Raw genomic sequence first — 19,508 nt, 5'->3', positions numbered from 1 at the left:
TTGTAAGGGCTACCTGTGTGTATGCAAATTGTGCTAGATTAATTCTGACTAATGTGAAGGAGTCCTTCCTTTACTATTTTGTATTTTCTTTTGGTCTTTTTATGTGCTATGTCACTGATTTGTGGGCAGCTCATTAGAGAGTAGCACTAGCAGGAAACAAATTGTTCCCACAGCTGTATTCTAAAAGGTTGTCTAGAGCCTAAAACAGAGCATTCTTTATATTCTGAGGATAATAACCTCATAATGGCCATTGGTTGCATTGTGCTCAAAGTCAATTAAACAATAAGTGACATAAATCAGCTGTCTTTGGAATATCCTGGAGACAGAGAAGGATTGGATAGAAAAGAACTTCCTTGATTATGAAGAAGTGGATCTTTACCAATAGTTAACATGACTTTAAGGCCTACTGAATTCAAGTTTCTCCTTTTATATAGACAATAACAGCTGTCATCTTTCATCCATATACTATCGTATATATTTAATTTATTCATTACTGTACCATTAGATCCACTTTAATATTAAAAATGAATTGGTGTAAGATAGGATTTAAACAAGATTGATATGATAGAAATCATGAGGTGGAGTTTACTCTGTTTTTAAATTAAGAACTTGGGTAAATTTCTAAGTATTTCAGACATTTTTGCAAGACTTGCAAAAATTCTTTTTCACATATTTATATTCTACAATCATCTTTCCACTTTTCTCTTATCCTATTAAATAGTGCATATGCTGGTTTCTGGGTGTTTACTATTTTGTGCTAATCTGATTTTCCTGTTTTCTCCAGCTGTGATCAATTTTCAAAAAAACCAAGCACAAATGCACAGGAGATGTTGTTCTTAGTACAGGAAACTATAGGTCATGGGTGAAATGTGAGCCTGAATTCCCAGGATTTTTTTTAAGAAAAAAAAAAAAGGGGGGGGGGGGAAATGGGAAAACCAATTAGTTCCAATATTGGCGAAAAACCAGGTTTAGAAATGTTAAGAGGAAAATAGTTAGAATTCACAGCTAGGCTAGACTCTGAATCAAGATTGGGTAGTTAGATTACAATCTAACTAAACCTCCCTGGATAAAATAAAAAATAAAAATCTTTCTGATTTTTACTCCTCAACAGTTGGAGGAACTGTTAAGAGAGTTTTCTGGGGAGAAAGTAAAAGAGAGGGTGAAATTAGAAAGAAGTAAAATGCATTTTTGAAACATACATAAGGAAAATTTCCAGGCAAAACTTTGAAAAATGGGACAGTTTGGATTCAGCATTTTAATTATGGAGGATTAATTTTCTATTTGTTATCTCATTAAAAAGAACTGAGTGCGTTGGGAATGGAAGAAAGCATCAGTAGAAGATACATCATTCAATATTCTGCCTATAAATTTAGAGGTAAATGTTAAAATTAGTGCCGATGGTCTCCAGGATCTCTAGGAACTAGATCAACCTGGAATAAATATGGAATTATCAAGGTCAAGGAAAAAAAACGAAGATTAAAAGGCACAGAAATTTTGAATAATAACATAATACAAACATTCAATGCATACAAGATATTCATGTTCTCTGAACAGATGAAAGTTTTGAAAACTCAACCAAACCTGTTTCATTGAAATCAGTGTGGGTAGCCACATGTTTGGACACTAAACCACAAACAGAATGTATACTTTTAAGTCTTTCTAGCATATTTCAAATGATTCTTAAGGGCCAAATTAGATGTAATTTAAAATAAATGTCTTGTTTTATTTTAAAATCAAATATCCATCGCAGTGTCAAGAATCCAGATTGAAATTAGAACAGTTAATTATACCCCTATTCATGCTATATAAGTAAAAAGCTCCCATTGTGAATAGTAGATTCAATGGACTACAGAGAGATTAAGGTTTAACTACCACTTCCCTCGTGCCTTTGCCTCAATCTGGATTCCCTACACCTTCTCTCAGTTCTAGCTATTTGTAATTAGCAATATGCATGACAGATCTATCTAGTTTATCTCCCAAAGCTATATATACCAACTGTAATATTTTACATTCACGAAAAAATGATAAAGCACACCAGAATGTTCATTGTTTCTGGTATGCATTCATTTTGTGGCCCACTAAAATCTCCTGTCAAAAGAGTTTTGAAATATTTTATAATTTTATAAATTGTACCCAGTAAAACACAAAATAATCTACCATGGCTACAATTGTTATTGTGTACATTTTGGTAAGGTTTTCATGACAAATATTAAATTATTTATTACATGCTGTCTTACTTCTGCCCTGAAACAAAACTTGAAATTGATACTTCCACATTGCACCACTGTAACCAATAAACCAAGGTATTCCTCATAGGAATAAACTTTACTAGCCTTGGACCTGATTGGAATACAGTCTAATTAATTTATTGATACATTGGTTTTCAGGAACTTAAAACACTGCTAGGGAAAACATTTGTGTATTTATCAAGCTATTAATGTTGGATCAGGATTATTATACAGTGATTGGCAAGAAAAAAGTCACTGTTGTTGTACCAAATATAAACTATTTACATTTAGATAAAGGAAGAAGGATTTTAAAAATCGCTTTAGTATGGTGTGAGAGGGTGAGTCTATTCCCACTAATATTTTAAAATTCATGGCCATCCACATTATGCCTTTTAATCTTCTTGAGTTCTTGGCTGTTGGCTAGGGAGATAAGCTTTGTTTGCCTCCAGTCATTATTAGGGTATTATTTTACAAAACAAAGCTTTATAATTAAAAAAGGATAACTAAAAGCTAACCAAATTCAGAATAAAGCATATCTTGTGATTTCAAGGGGATTTGCCAGATTTTCTAGTTTTATCAACTAAGATTACCAAGAGTATTTTGGCTCAGTCATTTAGTGAAGTAAACACATGAGATTTTAAATGAACCCATTACAGTAAAAGATCTGTTCCATTAAAATATAAGCCTAAAACTAAGGAAAGAATAAGATTTATTTTGCAGAACTTTTTCTATTTTCACAAACCAGCATCTTTTATGCAAGAGATATCTATCACAGAACTACAATATTCTATGTTTATATAGGAATAACCAAATAATAGTTCAGTTTTGTAAAGCTTCCTGTCTTTTAGCTTCAGCCTTTTTTATACTATATACAATTAATTGTGTAGTCTGAGAGACATCATTAAACATGAACAAGCTGAAATAATAAAAAATATTCTAATTTACTTTTGATAGAAAGTAGGAAGGTTTAGGAATAGGGGCAGACAAACTTTTAAAGACAAGGGTTGCATAATCACTTTGCCTGGCAGGGTTAAGCGGAGTCAGGATTTTCAAATGAATTTTCTTTGACTTTGGGGAGGGGTTTTTATTTTTGTTTCTAAACCTGACTGAGATTTTTTTTAGGGCTTACAGTACACTTTATTTTGTTTTAATGTTTTTCACTTCAAAGTATCTAGAAACTATGTTACTTTTAGCAAGTTGAATAGTAGCTTTGAAGAGTCCCCAAAAGGGATTTGAAGCCCATATGGAGTCCTGGTGCCCCATGTTGCCAAATCCTGGTATGATCAATCTTGAACTCAGCTCTCCACCTACATTTCCAGAAAGTCTGGATTTTTAAAAAAATTCTAAGTCTTGTTGGGATAATGCATCACTATAAATCAAGTACATAATGGCCCTCTATATTTTGCAAAGCTCTTACTATTCTTTACTATCTACTTTAGTCTATTCTTCTATTTCTTTATTATTTTACCCGTTGAAAAATATTCTTTACGGGAAATTTCTTTTTAGGTATGTTTGATTTTTGTGGAATACAAACTGATATCAACAGTCACCAAATTCACTGAAAACCAAGTGTCTGAAACTGTTTCCTGGGCCACGTGGTTTATCTTTACGTAAGAACTTTAGAAAGGGAACAGCTTATTGAAGCAAGGACTCCTCAGTCTAGGAAGGAGGAGGCATTTTCCCATCAGAAAATTTGTTGTGAGTTTCTTTTTCTCCCAAGAGAAAAAGCTAGAGAGGGTTTAACGAAAAACAAATGGATAGCATTGTTTATTTTTGCAACTGAATGGTTAGAGTGAAACAGTTAATCTCCCACCCAATAAGAGTTCTCTTGCTTTCTTGTCAGAGGTAGAGTTAGGTTATCATTCTGTTTAAAATTCCAGAAGAGTTCCCAGACCTCAAGGGGGAATTTCTCTTATGTTACAGAATGCCTTGAATTTTTTTTAATTCAAGAGGCAGGAGGCTAGATATTTTTTTTCTTCACAAGTAATAGTTTGGCTTCACTGTTAAATACAATACTTTTTTTCTAGCAAACCATTTCATAATCAAATATGAAAAAACCTCCATCAAACATATACAGTAGGTGGGTGGAATGGAATCTCATTGGTGCAAGGAAAAAAGCAGAGGGTATTCAGAGTGCACTGGTCAAACCAGCTCTTGGGTTTCCTTGCCTACTGTCAACTTATCCTTCGTATACTCAAGTTTCCTTGGTCTTTCATGCTGAATGGAGAGAATGAAGTAGAGAGAATGCAAATTTCTTCATATTTGTTCTATTTGTTCATGAAGTATTTCATGAACCTGTCCAGATAGCCACAGAAACCCATGAGCCATGTCTACTTGTTGCTTATGTCAGCAAACAACAACATCTGTTAAAAGAAGCTCTTATCTAGCATCCTTCAGCATCCCTTTCTTGGCTAAATAACAAGGAATCCTTCACATCTCTATAGCCCATTTGAAAATCATCAGCATTAATCAATAAGTCTCTCTCTCTCTGTGTTTGGCTGCAGCTCACAGTGCCACAATAAAGCCCTGCTTCCCTACATCCATTTTAGTGGTGTCCACAGGATAGGGTAGGGTCAAATCAGCAGTTGACATAGGTAAACAAGGATGGTGCTTTAATCATGATGCTGCCAACTCCATCTTCTTTTGATCTTTCTCTCACTGATCCCATTGTTCAATTGATCAGCAATCAACTAGTAAGTACAATTAGCAGTTGAAATGACTACTTTCCTTAGGACTATATCCATAGGAACTACGTTTAAAGTTTTTCTTCATAGTTTTTCTCTCCTATGATGAGTAAGTGAAAACTTCTCTCTTTTAGGCATCAGGATGATGGGGAGAGTGAACAGGTTGTAGAGTCTGGTTGACCACAAAACACTGGACAAAGATGAGCCTTGACATGATCCAACCAGGATTCTTATATTCTTGAAGCTGATCTTTTTCAATCAAACTATTCTTCCCATTTTTGATAGCCACATGCAGACTAATGTAATCAAAAGTCTGAGATACTTGTCAGTGAATTTCCTTATTCTAGAAAAATAGTTTTAAATAGTCCTAAAAATACATTCTGTTTTTTTGTTGATATTCTGCAGTGTTAACCATTAAATTTATTTTTTATTTCATTTTACTTCATTTGCATTTTATTTAATATTTAATGTTTTAATTTTGGAATGTTAAGCACCCCAACTAAAAATATTTAAATTTGGTACATTTTTGTTATTCCTTAAATAAGTTAGCTGAACAGCTGTATCCTATGCAATTCATGTTTATGTCAGGAAAAAAATAATTGGAAGCAATAGTTGTATATGTGGTAACTGGCAACTATGAAGCAGCAAAAAATGGCTTCAACCCAGGTCGCTTCAGAATTGAAGCGAACCTGGAGCTTTCAATGGGTGCCTTACTTGGAACGCTGACAGTAACTGGATTTCATTCTAGCCATGTGTATCTTGGGTTCCACTTATTAATAAAAATGTAAAGGTGGAGCCTTCCTATCATTTTTAATCTTTCTAACCCAGGTCTGAATTAATAGGGAGAGTGCTGATCACTTAATACAACAGAAATATCCCTCTGTTCTTGGTCTGCAATGTTTTGGAAACTTCCATTTTTATTCAATGAATTCTGTTACTTTATAGAAATACATTTGATTAATGGTGCAAAAGTTTTGTCATAAATCCTTGACGTACTTGTGTATCGTTTATGTACTAGTTGGACCTTATGGTACTGGCTAATCCCCTTCTGTGTTGCATTGGCTTTGAACGCCCATTTGTCTTCTTTCCTGTGGGTGTTTTGACAAGTTTGTTTGTGTCATTATTGTAAAGAGATTCAGTTATGCAGCCTTTCCCCCGCACCCCCCTTTTTTTGGCTCAGTGATATTTTCTTGATGTCTTTCAGTGAGCAGGGTTCTGTTACCTCCTTCTTTGAACAATATAGGAAAGCTTTTAGGGTGGAGTGCCTTTCTTGGATCTCTCTGACCATCTGATCTGTGGCACCTCATTTTCTCCTACCTGCTCTGCCATAACAGCTTATGATAAAAATTTCCTTTGAAGCCTGTAGTCTTGGCTCACTGCCTGACATGTTCTGACACCTCCACATTTTATTTTTCTGCTCATCAAAATCAGTAACACTATGCATCTTGACAGGTGTAGAGCAGATTCTAGGATTTTGTATACTGTGTAGTATTTTGAGTATCCAACCATGATTTCTGTCATACATCTGCAAATTCAGTTTGATCCTCTTTTCTTCTGACATACAAGGCTAAAACTTAACCTGTTGTATATTCTACACCGGGCTTCTTTCCATGTCAAAATGTATGGTATAGGGGATTGCATTTATGGCTTTGCTTGGGAACCTAATTTGCACTGGTGGATGTGTTGATTTTTTCTTCTCAATATTGCATCACTGCATCATGTATCTCATCATCTCAAAAAGAATAGTTCTTCTTTGCTATGGTGGCACAGTGGTTAGAATGCAATATTGCAGGCTAATTCTGCTGACTGCCGATTGCCAGCACTTTGGTAGTTTGAGTCTCACTCGCTCAAGGTTGACTCAGCCTCCCATCCTTCCGAGGTTGGTAAAATGTTGTTGCGGGCAATAAGCTGACTTTGCAAACCACTTAGAGAGGGCTGTAAAGCACTGTAAAGTGGTATATAAGTCTAAGTGCGATTTGCCATTTTATTCTGTGTTTTCTTTTGTACAATCTCTTATCACTGCCTTATATTCACCTCATATTATCTGTGCACAGTACCTGAGGCTTTTCTCCTAAGTCACATTTCTTTGAATTTCTTGGGTCTTCTTGTTTGGTCAGTAAATCTTGAATAGTCATCTATAGAAGACAACAGATATAATTCTCCACCTAGTATATTTGTACTGACCCACAAATATTGCTGTGAATAAACACTGGGAGTTCCTTTGTTTCTTTATCTCTTTTTTTTTGGGGGGGGGGGAAAGATCCTGTATCTTGTCCTGATCCAATAGCAGGGTTGTTATGACTGCTTTACATGTGGTCATATTTTCAAGCATTTTATTAAAGAATATATATGCATAACTAATTCATCATTGGGTTATATAGTTTTGAATTCTTTTAAACCCTACTTTATATCCAGAGTCATATGCTTCATTGACAGGAGGTCAGACTGATTTGAGATGTAGTGGTCATCTTGTATAGTTAAATTTATGTCCTTTTTGTTTCCTGGGCATGAGAATCTCTTTAGGCTTCTTCCTCTCAGAATGTCTCTTTTTCCATATATTAGATCTGTGTTTGTCAACCTTGGCCACTGGGCCAAACAGTATGGACTTCAACTCCCAGAATTCCCCACCCAGTTGAAGTCTACACCACCTAAAGCAGCCAAGGTTGAGAAATACCATGATGAACAATTGATATGTAGCCGTCCTGTGTGATGAAGAAAGACAAGAGTAATCTCTCCTCCTCCGGAATTGTATTAGTTTGCACTCTGTCCTTTGGCTTTCTTTCACTGTTGTGGATTGATTCCATTCTCTTTGGAATATCTATTTGGAATATCGCTAGCGATTTTGGTTTGTCTTTCTTGGGATGCTTGGCATACAGACGAGCCAGAGTGCTGTTTGTCTGAACTTAGCTTTATGATTCTTCAGAGATACCTGATCTCTTTCAGAATTACAGAATTCAAAGTCAATTATTATAAAGATCTGCTCCACATCTTTCATTTCTAAGAAAGAAATGACCATTTCATAGATTAAGAATTTAGAAGTAAAGCAATGGATTCTCAGGTCTTGTCTCTCAAATTGCTTCGCCACTTCAAGCATGTCATTCGCATGCAAATGCAGGTTTTCATCTCTTAGACTCTTGTTACAGTACAGAAATTCCTCAAAAGATGTCCTTTTGAAATGGTGAATTTTTTATCATAAAGGTCAGAAAGATTCCTCAATACCCTCAACTAGTTCTAAAAAACATTGAAATAGAATCACTCATTGTTAACCATATCATTTGTGAGGCATCCTATGTTCTCTTAACACTTTTTTCTATCCGTGAGTCTTTACTCTTCTAGCATGTATGCAAACCCTTGGTCATTTTGACCAGAGAAGTCTAGTCCTTTCAGCTTTTATACAGCCGGTCTCAGGAAGAAATTTGCTGCTTTCCTTCCTAGTTTGTAGGTGAACAGAATGGATAACAATTTCTTTGTCTTTTACAGGAATTTTTACTTTTTCTGTGCAGGTCTTATGTAATTCTATTTGGAGAAAGCTCTTTAAGTTCTGAAAAATGAGATTCACTTAGTGTAAAGACTATTGAAGTAGGTTGTCTAGCTACAACTAGAATAAGATTTGTTTACATGAAATACAGAACCTAACCTGACCAGCTTCGCACCTGACTAACTACATCCTACCAGAGGAGAGTCAAGTGGAGATACTCCATGTGTGAATAACTAGGGAACAAAGGTGGAAAAGAAAATCCTGAGATGAGCAACTTCCTGAAGAAAGAGCAAACAGAATAACAAATAAAGATAGAAATCCTAATTCTATCCATACCTCACCACCCCTTATGGTCAGTAAATTATGAGGTACGAGAAAGAGTGCACTTGAAGTCATATTGTCAAGAGAAATAAGCATTATTGCTAGATGAAGCAGATTTGAATCCCTTGGATCCTGGTTAAAAAACAGCATGCAATCACTTCTTTACAATCATTTCGCACATTCTGACTCATCAGCCTAAATCAAATACATGAGTTCTATGGAATATTACTAAGTATCAACAGCAACCGCTATCAAGCAAAGATAATGCATGCTTTATTAAAGCCACAAGACAATTTAGCCATGGCAATAGATATGAAATTAGCATTGCCAAATGGAAAAAAGGAGGAAAAAAAAATCTTCAAAGCTAAAGCTACCTGGGGGATCATAGCAGATTGCTAGAAAAGCACAGTTTATACACAATATTTATTAGTTTCCATCTTAGAGGGTTTTTTTTTAAAGGCAACTACTGCAATTTGATTACCTTATGCTGTTCTGAAGGGATGACTCGGGAAATGAAAAATGCTCTACAATATTTAATTCACTATTTAGTAAAGAAAAAACACAACTCCCATCTTTGAAATCTGTCTCAAAGCATATTTTTCCTTTCTCCGAAAGGTGGTTCCATCCCACCTCCAGGAAAAAAATCAGCCCAATTTTTTCACCATGGTATAGAACTACAATTCTACCTGGAACAATTTATTTATTCCTATCCAGTTCTGTAGTTCTGATATTACTTTTCTTGAGTTCCTTAAGTATTGTAAACATATTATAATAAAACAAGAGTACTAGTATGGCTGATTATATTGATGAAGCCTCAGCCCAAATTTCTGTATAACTTTAATCAACAATTACTTGAAAATGTTATTTGGGAAAATATAGGTTCAATTCTAAGAGCATTAGTACCATGAGGACAACAGATGATGGGAAGGAGTCTTTATTCACCATCAAACCGAAGCTACCACTACATCTAGTAGTCTGGTATTCTTCACTAATGAAAATAATTTTAGAAATGGAGGGGAAACAAAGGGAGGGTTACTTTTAAACATTTTTATTAGTGACTTAGATGGTGAGATAGGGGAATGGTTAGTACATTTGTTGATATCACAAGATGCATTTAATTAATTTATAATTTCAACTCTGATAGTCTCTTCTACTTTTAAGGTAGCGTGGATAGAATGTAAAGGTAAAGGTTCCCCTCACACATATGTGCTAGTCGTTTCTGGCTCTAGGGGGCGGTGCTCATCTCCATTTCAAAGCCGAAGAGCCATTGCTGTCCAAAAACGTCTCCGTGGTCATGTGGCTGGCATGACTAAATGCCACAGATGCACAGAATGCTGTTACCTTTCCACCAAAGGTGGTCCCTATTTTTCTACTTGCATTTTTTACGTGCTTTCAAACTACTAGGTTGGCAGAAGCTGGGACAAGTAACGGGAGCTCACTCCGTTATGTGGCACTAGGGATTCAAACTGCTGAACTGGTGACCCAAAGGGTATGGATTATGGCAAAGAAAGCCTCCTTTCTGGGTCCCTTTAACTGATGGCTATCAGAGCAGGCTGACCCTACTGCATAGAACTGTCAGTTACTCGAGAAAGCATGGGGTTCTTCAAATATCTAGATTTTATGTCATTGTAGGGATTTACAGTATCTTGAATTGTATTGTGTGAGGCTCACACAACAGGCACAGGGGCACTGGACCAGCTGTAGCTTCTTGGTGACTTCCAAGGACAGATAAACATCACATAGTAGTAGCCCAATCATGAGGCATGGATGACTATGAGGAGGGCCTCTTGGCCTAGGTCACAGTTCAACCTGAGCCTATGCAACGACCTTCCCTGACCACAGCTGCCACTTGCTCCTCAGGCAGAAGCTGAGCATCCAGAAAGACCTACAAGTTGCACCCAGATCTGTAGCACAGGGGTTCTTAAACATTATAGGGCTGTGAACCCCCAAAATCAATGCATTAGCGTCTAATGTTGTATACATATCTGGATTGCTGTTAGATCATGTTTCTGCTCTGCCTACACAGGTGAACAGAAAGCTTTTCCTGACAGAGCAGGAGTGAGTTCTCATAGTAATCTAGCTGTGAATATACAAGCCACTTGGCTTATACTGGGAAGTATATATACTTACTTATACTCGTTTTCTGAGGTTCTCGCGGGTATTTGTATGTGGATCTTTGGTTATTCGGGTTTTCTCCCGCATAAGATTGGAAGTACGCAACGTTTTGATGAAGTCTCATTCATCATCTTCAGGCTTGTGTCTTCGGCTCTGACAGAGCCGAAGACACAAGCCTGAAGATGATGAATGAGATTTCATCAAAACATTGCGTAGATACTTCCAATCTTACGCGGGAGAAAACCCGAATAACCAAAGATCCACTTACTTATACTTATTTATACTTACATTGGGAAGCTGGAGTACTCTCAGAACTCACTCAAGGTTTTGTTCTCCTCTTTGATACATTTGTAGCAAAGTGAGAGCAAGTTCTGATAAAGGTCCAGCTTTGGATATACAAATCTCGTGAAAATGAACAGAAAAATACATCTATCTTTGTACAAATTGTTATTGGGATTTTGCAAATCCTATGAAGGAGGTCCATTGGAATTCATGGAATATATCTTTTTCTAGTTCTTGTTCCTATTGCTGGCTGTGCCTGCATGTAAAACTGGGGAAAGATGTGACTGTTCTGAGCACTTGACAAAAGGTCCTTCATGTGTTTCCTGAAGAATCTATGGTGTGTCCTAGTGTGCCATCTGGTTTTTTTTAGATTAGTATATCTAGGAATGGTAGTTGTTTGTTAGTTTCTGTTTCCATGGTGAACTTGATTTTGGGGTGTGTGCTGTTTAGGTGTGTTAGGAAATTGTTTAGGTTTAGAAAACCATATACCAGAAGAAAACACACCATATACCAGAAGAAAACACACACCAACCACTACCTCAACGCCCAATCCCACCACCACCCAGCACAGATAAACTCCGTGGCCAAAACACTAATCACCAGAACCAAACGCCTGGCAGACAAGACACACATAAAGACTGAACTATGCACCCTGACTAAAGTACTGACAGCCAACGGCTTCCACAAAAGCAAAATCACTGGCTTGATCCACAAAAACACACTGAGACATAATGGAGACCTCGAAGATGAACAGACCTATGGAACAGCTGTCCTGCCCTATATAAGAGGTACTACAGACAAAATCAGTAAGATACTACACAGGCATCACATCAAGACTGCCTTCAAAACAGACAGAAAAATAGCCGCCATCCTTAGAAACCCCAAAGATAAAATTGACCTGGAAAACCAAGGCATATATGAAGTCCCCTGTGCACCATGCCCTGACACATACATTGGACAGACCAATAGAAGAATAAGTACCCGCCTGGATGAACACAAAAATGCAGTATAAAAGCTGGAACACACTTCCTCACTAGTCCAACACTTGAAAGCCACAGGTCATAGCATCAACTTCAATGGCACCAAAACCTTAGCCACTATAGAAAACCCCAGCCACAGAATTATCAGAGAAGCCATAGAGATTGAAAAAAGACCTGAAAGCATGAATAGAAGAGATGATTCTACCAGACTGTCAATTATTTGGAAGCCTGCACTCACAAACAAAAAAATCTCCGCACCACAAGCCAGGCAAACACCTAGGCACAAACAGATCCCCCCTGATACCTCCAGCTCAAACACACCCCAACCAGGCACCCAGATGAAACCTAGCTTCCTAATAAATGATAGCCGTCCATTTACTCGGAGCCAAGCTGCACTAAAAGCCTCCAATACATGAACACAATGTTGCCAGCCAATCAAGACAAAAAAAGCCACAAACAGAAGATATTAGAAATACCAATCAAGCAGAACACAGCAAACTCCAAGACCAATAAACACAGACCAAGACTCCCAACCAATCAGGATGAAGAAAAAAACCATTCTGGCACAGCAGTAGGCTAGCCCCAAATTTAAAACTGAAACAGCTGTAAAAGTCTGACTCACAGATGAACACAATACAGAAGCCTGATGATGGCAGATGAGATTCTGCCGAAACGTTGCTACAACTTTAAAAGCACAACTATAATGATGTGGGAAAATACCCGAACAAAGCTGAATACCATACATGTATGTATGTAGGTATGTATATATATATATATATATATATATATATGTGTGTGTGTGTGTGTGTGTGTGTGTGTGTGTGTGTGTATGTGTGTGTATTATATATAATATATAATTGTTTATATATGATTTCTGTTTTGTTTACTTCTTTTTATGACATTTAATTTAGTTTTTTCACTTTCTCTGTGTAATGACCTATTTTCAGGGTCTCAGCTGGATATTTTATAGCAGTGATAATGAGCTCAAATAAATATAAATAATGCCTTTTAAACTGACCATTAGAATGAACAAAGCAATTAATAAATGTTATTTTCTATATTCTAAAAGAAGCGCATTAAAAAAGAGTGGGTACCTTTGTTTTCATAGCCATGAAGTTTTTTGTGCTGGAATCTTCTAAGGGTGAGATTTTGGTAGGCTTCAACACTGTCACTGTGCATCTATGAAAGAATCCTGCTGTTTACCTTCATTTTCTGCTTTGCTAACCTTGTCGGCAATGCAGAATAATGAGACTGTCATGGGAAGCAGGATTGGTTATGTGGATGCAGATTATCAAAGAGTGAGAAAAAGGAAAGAAACCTATCCTGCTTCACTGTCTCTCTGCATCACAGATATGGGTGACTGGCAAGCTAAACTTACTGGAGATCAGTTTGACTCATTACTATAGAACCGAACAACGAACAGAATAGAAATAGAAATAGAATAGAATAGAAATAGACTCAAATTCTGCATTAGAAAGTGCCCTGGGATCCAAAAAATAAAGCCTGATGAAAGCAGAAGATTGGCTTCAGATAGTACTTCTGTGATTCTCAAGTATGGATTTGCCCTACACGTTGGAAGAATCTACTATTGGTATTGTAAACTTTACTTCAAATATTATATATACTGTATAAAGAGGTTAATGATGCTTATAATGCTGAATCCATCATCTGTGTGTGCTTTCTGGATCTGAATTTCTGCTACAAATTTTAACAAGATTTAACTCTCTTAAAACTCTCTGAGGACCACCTACCCTTGTGAAATAGTTGTAGACATCATGCTTTCCTTTTTGAAAGTGACCTCAGTAAAATATTACTATGTGTAGACAGTTGAATAGTTTGGACTAAAGAAGCCAATTTTTAAATTGGATTTTGAAAAAACAGGTAGTGAAAACACTGTCCATGAGCTAAAAAAAAACCCCATTGTAGGCAGTGCTGAACTTGTCCTGGTAGATGCTGAACCTTCTTCTTTTCTCAATGATCCACTGAGTCCAATGGATGCTTCCTCAGCAGGAATTTAGCTTCCTCTAGTTTATTTACAAGGAACGTATTTCAGTACTGTTGCCTATCAGAGACTTGTAAAATAGCTGGAACTGTAGATGTGATACCCTGTGATACCATTTGATCTGCAATGATACAGTTGGAGATGCCATGGTTTTATGTTATGGTCTGATCCAACTGACACTTTTAATACCCGGTAAGCAAACTAAACTTCTAAACTGAGAGAATAGGATATGACATGTAGACACACTATCTATTCATTAACAATGGCAGTGTTGTTTTCAATTATTCAGAACTGCTAGCCTTTCTCTGAATATATAGTATACTGAATTAAAAAGATCGCAATTATATTTGCATGTCAGAATGGTTTTAATATAAGTTGGAATTAGTAGGTAATTCCTAAGGTATTTTTAGTATATGGGCAAGAATTTTTAACTTTCAACTATCTAATTATGGCAATAATAGAATAATATTCTTTGCTTCTTTCTTATTTCCATAATTATACTGCTAATTAAAAGAGAATGAGGTTTTAGGCTACCTGAAAATAAGGTAGGAGCATGTGTGTGTGTGTGTGTGTGTGTGTGTGAGAGAGAGAGAGAGAGAGAGAGAGAATCCTCAGCTCAATTCTGTTTTTCAAAATACATTTCTGGGCTCAGAATTCTTTAATTAAAATTGTGTATTTCAGGAAAGAGGTGCAAATCTTCTAATTAAAGATAAGATGGATCTTACATGCCTGAAACTTGCTTGCCCTTTTTTTGGTTACCATTTCTATTGTGGGAAGTGGGAGAAGAGTTTAATTTTTTCAATCCTCTCTTGACCTTTCAAAGCTAAATTCTCTTCTTGAAATGGAAGCTTCATGTGGTGACAATGGGAGTTCTTGTTTAATAAAATCACAGATAAAAATTCATTTATTGGAATGGTAAGCATCCAATAAACTATAACCAAATGGGAAGGAATTGCAGTAGTCATTAACTTACAACCATTCATTTAGTGACCATTCAAAAGTTACGGCAGTGAAAAAAGGGACTTGCTTGTTTTTCACAATTATGACTATTGCAGCATCTCCATGGTCACATTATTAAAATTTGGATGCCTGGCAACTGGCTCATCATATTTATGACATTTGCAGTGTCCTAAGCTCGTGTGGTCAGCTTTTGCAACCTTCTGACAAGCAAAGTCAATGGGGAAGCCAGATTCACATTATAGCCATGTTACTAACTTAACCTCTGCAGTGATTCACTTAACAACTGTTGGAAGAAAGATCATAAACTGGGGCAAAACTCACTACACAAATGTCTCACTTCACAACAGAAATCGTTGGGCTCAACTGTGGTTGTAAGTCGAGGACTACCTGTATAGTGTTTTCCTATATATAATGGTATTGATATCTAGCTTGGCAAGGAATAACTAAATCTGGGTAGCCCTCGACTTAATAACAATTCATTTAGTGACTGTTCAAAGTTACAACAGCACTGGAAAAAGTGACTTATGACCAGGTTTCACACTTACAACTGTTGTAGCATCCCCATGGTTACGTGATCAAAATTTGGATGCTTCGCAACTGCTTTATGACGATCACATTCTCCCACACTCATGGGGAAGCCAGACTCACTTTATATCTGTGTTACTAACTTGACAACTGCAGTGATTCACTTAATAACTGTGGCAAGATAGGGCATAAAATGGGGAAAAATTCACTTAACAACTGTGTCACCTAACAACAGAAAATTTGGGCTCAACTGTGGTTGCAAATCAAGAACTACCTGTAGTGATTTTCAACTATTTAGAACTTACCTATATCATACAACAAAACCACTTGAGTGAGGGCAGATCTATTATTGCCAACTACTGGTTAAATTGAAGAATATAGAATAACAGAATTGAAAGGGATCTTAGAGGTCTTCTAGTCCAACTCCCTGAGTATCTCATCCACAGCAACACAAATGATGTTATTTGCATCAATTTATGTCACCTGTGTAATGGAATTGGTAATGGCATCATTATACAAATGAGTAAAATTATTTTTATTTATTTATTGAATTTGTACACCACCTAGTATATCTACATTCCTGGCAGCTTACATCAACAAAAATGTATAGTATAATGAAAATCCACAGTAATAATCTGCTCACTAACCCACAAACAATATAGTATGATATATAATATTCATAGAAATCAAACCAAGTAAGTACCAATCACAATTTACACAATATCAAAATATATTGCTGGCAAACAATCAAATCCCTCTAGAAAACTATTGCTGGAGGGCCTACTCAAGTTTCTAGAACTGCAGTTGTTTCGGCCTCAACTCTTCCCTTCCCTCACAAAACTGGAGAGCCAACACTATCTTTTCTAGAAGATGAGTCTGTATAGACCTTTTATAGGTCAACAGTAGTATTTTGAATTGCACTTGGAAAACTGTTGGTAACTCATACGCATCTTGCAAAATAAGTGTAATATGATCATGGCAATGAGCAACAGTCAGCAATAAATTTACCCTTTTCATAGTTACCACTGATATTTATATTGAGCCATCCACCATAAAATCTTCAAGTTCTACTTCATGTTAAGTCACAATTCAGATGATGTACTTAGAATATTTGTTGATCTAATGTGCATCACTTTACTCTTACTGCCATTGGACAAAATTGCTAAAAAGAGCAGCTTTGCTTTGTAGAAAATACTGAACAGACCTAAGAATATAAGATCAAGCCTAAGAATATAAGAATGGATTTCCTAGATGAAGCCAAGGTCCAGCATTTTTGTTTCATTATGGCCAAGCAGGTAGCCCTTTGCTAGTGGTGGGATTCAATTTATTTTACCACTGGTTCAGTGGGTGTGGCTTGGTGGGCGTACTTTGCCTAATGCTGATGCGTAGCTTTCCCCACATCAGCTGAGATCTGCAGCGCCAATCAGCTGAGAGGATAAAGAAGAGAAAAGCACAGGGGTGGGTGGGAGGGCCGATCCTGCACTTTTCTCTTCTTTTTCCTCTCAGCTGATTGTCTGAGTATTTTTTCCCTCCTCTCAGCTGTTTGTAGGCTTTTTTTATTACTGGTTAGGCTGAACCAGGCCGAACCAGTAGCATATCACCCTCTGCTCTTTGCGTTTCTAAGCAGATGGAGACAGTATCCCATTCCTGTCACCGTTTCCTGCAAGTGATATCTGGAGGCATCCTGGCTCCAACTTTGAGCAAATTGCCCTTGCGAAACTTGTTCTCCATCCATTTATCAAGTCCACTTTTAAAGCCATCCAAGTTAGTAGCTGCCACAATGTCTTCTCACAAGAATTCCATAGGTTACTTATATTCTGTGTGAAGAAATGCTTTCCTTCATTCTAAACCTCTGCAGCTAGTTTCATGCACTGAGATTTCTCCTTGTGTTTTCAGAAAGGAAGATAAATTCTTTCTTCCCTGTTCTCCATGTCATCCACAATTTTGTACATTTTAATCGTGTCTTCTCTTTAGTTACCATTTTTCCATACTAGACTGTTCCAAATGTTCTGGATTTTGCTTGAAGATTAGGTTTTCAAACTTCCGGATAATTCTGCTTGTCTTTTGCTGCACTTTTCCCAATTGTATTGTATTTTTTAAATGATGAACAGAGCTGTACATAGTATTCTAGATATGAATATACTATACCCTGGTATATGGATGTTACAATGGGGGGTTAATTTTCAATAGTTTTTATATTTAAACTGAATTCTGTCTTTTCCAAAACTGCTAAAAACTGCCTACCAGCATCCATCGGTATTCATCTGGCTAACGTCCTGTCAGTGTGTGAGAAAGTTCAGGTGTTTGGAAACTGAAGCAGTATTTGTTGTGTGAGCAAGAAGGAGACAGCAAAGAGCCTGGGCGTGACTTAGGTCAGCTGTTCTGTACTAAAGCTGCTTGGTGCTGTAAAGAAAAACTGAAACTGGAACTCCTCTCCTCTGCTTGTGTTTTGCATTGAGAACATATTTTTTTTCATGTGGGGAGGGAGAGTAGAACGCCTTATCATCAGAGCGTGTTAATAATAATACACGAAATACTAATGCTCTGATGGTCATTTTGAAAAATCCTTTCTTAGTGAGCACCTAGAAGCCAAGAGGAACATACGTGCCAAATTTCATTATATGTAGTCCTTGTTTAGCAACTGCCTCATTTAGTGACTGCTTGCAGTTATTATGGCAGAGATGAAAAAGGAATTTTGTGACCAGTCCCCACATTTAGAACCATTGCAGGTCTATAAAGTAAGGAGAGCTGGAGAAAGATAATAAGTCATAAGTCATAATTTCAGTTAGCGATCACTTCACTTAATGACCTGGTTGCTGGTCCAAGTTGTGGTCACTAAATGAGGACCACTTGTGCTACCATTATTAGAAGACCACCATTTAAACTGGGTGAATTTATAAACTCATTTTATAATAGCCTTCTGCCTCAAAGTCTATCTCATTATGAATTAAAAGCAATGAAAGATATACAGGGTGTATCAATAGTCAGGTTCCCAAGACAATCAGAATATTACTTTTTTTCCAGAGAAAATGTTACAATATTTAGAAGTGTTCAAATGTCATGTGTTAAATGACTATGGAAGTGTTTACAAGAAAATGGCAACCAATTCAAACATTTAATGTGATGAATATAATCAATTGCCCATGGGGCCTGACTTTTTTTGGTACATCCTGTATATTAGGGGCTGCTTTTCAATCTTTTGGGCTCATAGATGCATGAGGACTATGGGGCATTACTGTGGCTGCAATTCACAAAATGATTACCACAATGTTTTTTAAGGCTAGGTGAATATGTACTTCTAGGAGTTTTGTGATGAAATTGTTGGAAGGAACATTTCTCTCCTACTCAGCTATTCTACATTGCTTTGTTTCCTCTGTGTTCTGGAGGATACAGGGAATAGACAAAGCAAGACCATTTTCCTTACTGACTCAGTTGCAGCTTCCAATTGGGGGCACTTGGGGGACGAATTTATAAATGTGGGGCAGGGGCACTTCATCTCTGCTGGGCTTTGAGTAAATGCTCCTAGCATTGTACAAAGCTAAAGTGACCCTGGAGGCTAAGGTGCTGTACCAACTGAGTAGATTTCCCAGGCTACCTTCTCAATGCCTTATTACTAATGGCTAAGTGGAGGATATTATTGCTTTTTCTTCAGGCACCCAACTCCACTGGACACTATTGTCGGGCAAGCAGGGTAATTCCTTCAGCCCCCAGCCTTCTCTGGTGCAGCCTGGACACCCAACATTGCTGAATAAATAGAAAACCCTGTTTCCCTTTCCCTTTCCAACTTCATCAATAAGCTTAATACTTGATGCAAACTTTCTCCTTGCTTCCTGCCTTTTCTCTGTGGAAGAAGCTGCCACTTTTTCCTTCTCCATCATCGCAACACAGCTGTTACTTTTTATCTTTTTATTTCAACCCTCTTTTTTGAATCGT

At 36.9% G+C, this 19,508-nt stretch overlaps 1 protein-coding gene and 1 long non-coding RNA gene across 12 annotated transcripts in view; one reads left to right on the top strand and one right to left on the bottom strand.

The window, feature by feature from the left end:
* Window positions 1-19,508, bottom strand: part of CACNA1C (calcium voltage-gated channel subunit alpha1 C) — a 424,790-nt gene that overhangs the window by 58,498 nt on the left and 346,784 nt on the right. The window lies entirely within an intron of this gene.
* Window positions 1-19,508, top strand: part of LOC148125668 (uncharacterized) — a 99,544-nt gene that overhangs the window by 70,656 nt on the left and 9,380 nt on the right. The gene's annotated exons all lie outside the window — the stretch shown is intronic.

The sequence above is a fragment of the Pseudonaja textilis genome, chromosome 5 (assembly GCF_049901715.1).
Source record: "Pseudonaja textilis isolate UNSWEBS1 chromosome 5, rPseTex1.2, whole genome shotgun sequence".
Taxonomy (NCBI): Eukaryota; Metazoa; Chordata; class Lepidosauria; order Squamata; family Elapidae; genus Pseudonaja; species Pseudonaja textilis.
This window is presented reverse-complemented; position numbering and strand designations above follow the sequence as displayed.